Below are 6,788 nucleotides of genomic sequence, written 5' to 3' on the forward strand. Positions count from 1 at the left end.
GCAGGAAAAAATGATAACGCGCTAGAAGGAAAGTTTAAGAGAGAAAATGCAAAGGAGGGCAAGGTGTTCCTGTCTGGAGAGGAGCGGGCAGAGCTGCAGGGACGCCTCCCACTGTGGAGCCGCTACCTGGGTCCAGGAGAAGACCCTCGTTCCATCCTGAAATTCGGGGGAAGGTGGGGACGACAAAGGACGGGAATGTGGGGAAAATGGTGACTGTGAAGACGCAAGAAAGGGAAGGGGGCAAAACAAACTGGAGGACAGTCCCGCAACACTCAACTCATGTTCTCATTTCTTCATGTTTTCAGCAAGAAAAGACTAGACAGATGCGGTTGAGACTGCCCTGGCACACACCCCTCCGACAGCTTCTGTCCTGACGTGCCCTGGAGAGCAGGAAGGTTGTAAGAGCGCGGGTGCATCCTGGAAGTCAGGGTTCTGGACAGACGAGCCTCGTGGTTCAGAATTCATACCCAAGGCAAAGAACAAGCAAACAGATCAACAGTGGCTGCTACACAATGCGGGGCGCGGGGAGGGTAAGTGGGACTGCGCACTTGTGGCCCGTTCAGATTTCCAGATGTGACGAGAGCAAACCCACTGCTGTCGCAGAGCTACCAAGGAATGCAGAAGCGTGGAACCCCTCACCCTCATCCTGGGACCATCTCTGATGAGGATACAATGTTTCTCTGCTCTCAGATGCTCTCAAAGGAAGTTGGATGGCAAGGCAAAAATGTTTTGGAAAACATTTGAACTTGAACTTCCTTTTATTCTATAAAGGAAGTTCAAGCTTTAAATTTTTCAAATTGACTTAATAGTTACCTAGTAGGATGCAATTGTAGCTCTGAGGAAGATATTCACATTCCACTAATTTATTTGATGTTTTCTTCCAAAATTAGAGGGAACAGAGAGTGCCAGAGTGAAGTGAAATTGGTTCATAGCAAATAGGAAGATGCCATGTACAGAAAACCCCTGGGGGAGACGATATACCCCAGGGGACTGGGGCAGTCCCCTGAGGAGGGCATTCCAGCCATTTCTCCTTCTTCTCCAGGGCAGGAACTTTCAAACTTCCTGGGGATGAGGAAGGCTGAGGGGCCACAAAGTGTCCTCCTCTCTCTTATGGGAATTGTTCAGCTACCAGGGGGTGAATTCAGCAGCGATTCAAGGAAAAAGTGGGTATTTACCTGAAAATGTTGTTATTCCCATTCTTCAGTGAGAGAACCAAATCTTCTTTTAAGTTTTGCACTCAAAATCTGCAACTATGGCATTGTAAAACCAAGACCTGAATGCCAGTTTGCCTGACTTGGAAATGCACATTCCTTCCACCATAAACTACTGCACAACCACAGGCATGTTATCATCCTCATCTGGATGCCGCATGGCCACTTCAAACCTGATCCAAGGCTGAACGCACCATTCTACCTGACACCCCTGCTCTTTTCTGTTTTCTATGTTGTTCATCGCAGAGAATATGGCCTAAATTAGAATCATACAAGATTTCCCAATCTTATTCATTGTTTCTAATTATTCAGCAACCCCTATTTGTTTTACCTCCTGAATACCCTCACTGCACAAATACCTTTGTGCCCATACACAGGAGAACTCAATGCTTAGGATAAAAATACTTAACATAATGTTGGGCTGGTTGCTCACCCCTGTAATCTGAACACTCTGAGATGGGAGGCTGAGGTGAGTGGATGGCTTGAGCTCAGGAGTTTGAAAACAGCCTGAGCAAAAGCAGAATACCATCTCTACTCAAAATAGAAAAATTATCTGGGCACTGGGGCAGGTAACTTTAGTCCCAGCTACTTAGGAGGCTGAGGCATGAGGATCACTTGAGCCCAGGAATTTGAGGTTGCTCTGAGCTATGAGCCCTATTTACAAATAGCTATGATAGGAGTGAGGGCTGAAGAATGTCATTGATACTTGGACAATATCAACCCCCGTGTCGTGTCTGCAGTTAGGGAACAACATGGAGCCCAAACATCTCCCTGGAAATTAGGTTTGATTTCTTGGCAGAAGGGAAATGGGATTTTAGGGAAGGTAGATGGATGCCTATTTTGAAATCAGATTCAATCAACTGAAATACCAAATCAAAATACTGTACAATTCCAAAATAAGACCAAGTTATGTAAGGAGCCTCCGGTCTGCTCCTGGTGAGCCAATTGGAACAGTTTGCAATGCACCAAAAAAAGGAAACCTCAAGGGAAAAGCCACATTCCTGCCATTCACGGAATTACTATGTGCAAGAAGATGTATGCCCTGGCCAGAAAGAGGGGAGAATCCCCAGGGTCTTCCATTCATCCCTGAAGAATCCACAGAGCACAAAAGTGTTGGTTGTTTCCCTCTCTCCCTTCCTCCTCCCCCCCCCCCCCCCCCCCCCCCCCCCCCCCCCCCCCCCCCCCCCCCCCCGTCCCTTCCTCCCTTTCATATTCCTTCCTCCCTTCCTCCTGGTCTTTTGTTTTTAAAAAACATCATGTTAGAGATTAGTTAACAGAATCTATATAAACTAATGAGAATCTACCTTTCATGCCTAAAATTATATTCAGTACAACTTTTGTGGAATGTTGATATAAAATTGTATACCTTATCAAATAGCTGGCAAAATATGTTTGTTATTTCATATTCCTCTTTTTCTCACATATTTATTTTGCTGAACACTTCATGTATTCATCTCGTCCCACATTACCTCTGCTTACTGTTGCTTTTTATTTCAGGGTCTTTCTTCAAGTTCTGCATGAACTTAGTCCAAGTTCACTCTAAGAGTCAACTGTGGAAGTTTGCATCCTGCAATCCCTCTAGTGTTAGTCAGCTGTTCTAATCACAAGACAATAACTGATCATTGGCTGCTTGAAGCTGTTATTTCTTCTGAGCAACCTGTGTTTTCAGCTGTTTTCCTTTGATTTGCACAATCCATTAAAAATCTATATCCTATGATAATGGAACAAAGGAGCCATAAATTCCTTTTGCTAAGAAGAATAACTTCAAAATGACAAAATTATTACCATTATGTGTTATTGAATAGCAACAGAAGTTCACTTTGATTGATGTGAGTTGAAAAAATAGGCATTTTACAGAATTGACAGGAGGGCTAAGGAATCTTGCTTCATATTACATAGCTGGGAAACATACTCCAACTCCTATACAGAACTGACCAGATGGGGAAAATTACGTCCCCACTGAGCACTAAGTATTCCACTTTACACTGTGGGTTCTGCTGCTCTGGGAACCACCACTTTAACTTGGATTCATGACTTTATGCTTCTCTGGGCCCATAGGCTCCCAGTACCATCCACAAGACAGGTGCATGTGGCCATCAGAGTTCCACTGCCTGGGGACGACGAGGTATGGGAAAGGAGTACCTGGCATTTTCAATTTTTATAACATGAGGTTGATTCTTTTCCCTCCAAGATGAATACGATCTCACAATATCCCAAATGTGGGCATAGAATTTAGATACTGAGCAAATGTCTATTGCATCTGAGTTGAAAATTCCTGCCACTTTGGGCAGAACTACATGTGATACACTGCCAGTTTATCAAGTCCTCTAAGTACCAAAACACATATTCTCCTTGATTCATGCTCTTGGCCACTTTCCCACAAGGTATACACACACACTACTAGAAAAATAAAACCACAAAGATACTTGCTGCTAGGCTGTAAATGGAGAGAGTTCATTTGTCTAAATGCTGAGCTATTCCGCTGAGCTAGTCCATGAAAATAAAAGGTAAATAGATAGTTTTTGCTTGCTGATCAGTTTCTCACTTCATGCTAATTTTGACAAATAGACATTGTATTAAATGCTTTGAAGATATTCTTATAATTATATGCCTGGGAAGGGTTTATTATTGTCAGAATAAATTCGAAACAAATATAGTTAGTTTATGATGCTATAATCTATGCGAGATACAAGGGCATATTTTAATATGTAAAGTTTAAAATATTAAATATAATTAAGCAAGAGTATAACATTTTTATAACTAGAATTATAATTTTATGTCCATGAGGGAGGATTTTGAATAGGGAGCCCATATAAGCTCTTTTTAAGTAGACACATTACACACATTCATGTATTATATGACATTAAATGTACTGATTATGTTTTTCCATTTTAATTAAGGAATATAGTCTCATTATTCAATTTAATTATGTTAAGCAAACCTACTAGTTGAAATAAATCCAATACACTGCCCTGCCCTGAATTGCTTCTGTTGAATGGTGCACCCCTGCCCCCTGTTGGCCCTACGGGGCAGTGCGTGTGGTCTTCAAAGCAATATTTTAATGTCATTAAATTCTGCAGCTTGTCTTAATGACAAAGCCTTCGTTTTCTGCACTTGTATTATAGAATAAACTGAAATTACATAATATTCATAGAGAAATTCAGAATTTTGGTATAAATTAGAATAAAATAGTTACTCGTTGGTCCCATCATCTGCAGGACACTGGGATCAGGAAAAGAGAAATAGTTTCAGAGCATGGTTCATCTTGCTAAGCAAAGAGACCAAAGCTAAGAAATTACCTATTCAGTCAACACTATTTTAGTGCCCACTATCTACAAGACAGGCCAATTATGTGGCGGCAGAGATGGCTTAGTCATGAACCTGCCCTAGCACTCTGAAAAATTATTAAGGCCATGTTTATAAAGTGTGTCTGATACTAAGTAGCAAAATATAGCTACAAACTAATAATTACATTAAAAAGCTTAATTTTGACCAGGAGCAGTGGCTCATGCCTGTAATCCTAGCACTCTCGAAGGCTGAGGTAGGTGGATTGCTTGAGCTCCCAAGTTGGAGACCAGGCTGAGCAACAGGGAAACCCCTTCTCTAAAAAAAGAAATAATAATAATAATAATAGCTGGGTGATGTGGCGGTAGCCTGTAGTCCCTGCTAGTTGGGAGGCTGAAGAAGAGGATCTCGGGAGCCCAAGAGTTGAGGTTACTGTGAGCTATGATGCCACTGCACTCTACCCAGCTGACAAAGTGAGACTCTGTCTCAAAAAAAAAAAAAAGCTTCATTTTAAATAATTCCTGGTATTGTTAGGGATGTAGAATTTTGTTTTCAGAAATAAGATAAAAGAAGGGGCCTATTATCTAAGACCCAGGGACTCTGGGGCACTGACTGTTTGTACCAATGCCTGCTCATTATTTGCTTTGATATCTTCAGTAAAATATTTCTTGGTTCATTTTTCTAGGTATAAATTATAAGTATAATTGGGGGTGATAAAATGACTATTTTTTCTAAGGGCTTACAGGGTACTTTCTCATTTAAAATCCTCACAGAAATGCTAGGAGATAATACCACTTCTCTCACTTTGCTAATGAAAAGACAGAGGCACAGACAACACAAATATATGAAGCCCACCCAGCTTGCTACAGGGGGCAGGGCAGGGTGCAGACCCAGGGCGTGTGACATGAGAGCTCTTGCTCTTATTGCGCATCACAGAATGTTTTGTCATAAACCTATTTAATTAGAGTCTGGGGAGGATAGAGAATGCTTTAATAGCTGCAGCTTTTAAGCCATCAGAATACCAGTGATTTAGATAGAAAGAGGGCATCCAATTGTCTAGGGTGCTTATAACGTCCCCAACTGACTGGTTTGTAACCTGCACCCGTTTTAGTGATTCTCTGATAATATGTCAGGTCAAAATTGCTGGGAAGAGGAACGGATATGTTGTCATCTATAATAATCACCCTGTTTCTGCCCGCAATGTTAACCACATGGCAGCATGTTTTTGCACATTTTCCTACCTCAAGCATAGACCTCATTAATATTATAAAAAAGTTGGTATCCTATTAAAAAAAATAAACAGAGAAAAGATACAGTAGTAATTATCATAATAAGCCAAACAAGCTCGGGCAGCACTTGTGGCTTAAGGAGTAGGGCACCAGCCCCATATACTGGAGGTGGGTTCAAACCCAGCCCTGGCCAAAAACTACAACAACAACAACAAAATACGTCAAACAAGCTGTAATTCAGAGCTTGTTGAAGGTTTAATTCAAGCTCTAATTCTATCACTATAGAATGAGGTACTCTAGTTCATTCATATTCTTATAAATAAATTCTGTCTGATTCACGTGCCCATTTATTTAGGCCTTATATTCATTATAATTTGCTTACTTGTCTTCCATGCAATTGCAAACACAGTGAGGAGTTGGGTTTTATTTCATGAATCAGTTATTTATGTAATAGTACCTGTTAAATGTGGAAATTAAATGTCCATGGCAGAAATAATGATAATTTAATATTGACATTACAAAATAAACTGCCAAACAGACATTTACTCTAAAGACAAATATACTAGTTTTAATAAAAACAAGTTGCTTCCTTAGCAGTCATCACTCTTAATTTATTGAACAGAAATGATGAGAACCTGACATCAGTTAGAAATGTATGCACATGCATATTTCTACTATTGTATGACAAAAAATCTCAGTGATAATTTGATTTATAAAACGGGTGTTATACTTCTTCAGTCAGGTAACTAAATAAGGTACAAAGGGACAAAAATTAGAAAAAAAATAATAGTGGCAGAGATAAAACATTATTATCTTGGAGTATTAAGATAAAACAAATAGTAACAATTTTATTTTGTAACATCTTTTAGCTGAAATAATAAATATGCTAAAGTTGCACTTCATAATACTGGATGAAGTAAGTATAGTCACAATTATAATTAATTCTTGCCTTTCAATTCAGAAAAATGAAAATGTATATACAGTATGTACGTGCGTACACTGTGATGAAAAGTCTTTAGAGCATATGCTCATATGTTTTCAGTGTATCTGTAATTTAATCTAA

This window comes from Otolemur garnettii, unplaced genomic scaffold, assembly GCF_000181295.1.
Source record: "Otolemur garnettii isolate 467f Iridium unplaced genomic scaffold, OtoGar3 scaffold00154, whole genome shotgun sequence".
In the NCBI taxonomy this organism is placed as follows: Eukaryota; Metazoa; Chordata; class Mammalia; order Primates; family Galagidae; genus Otolemur; species Otolemur garnettii.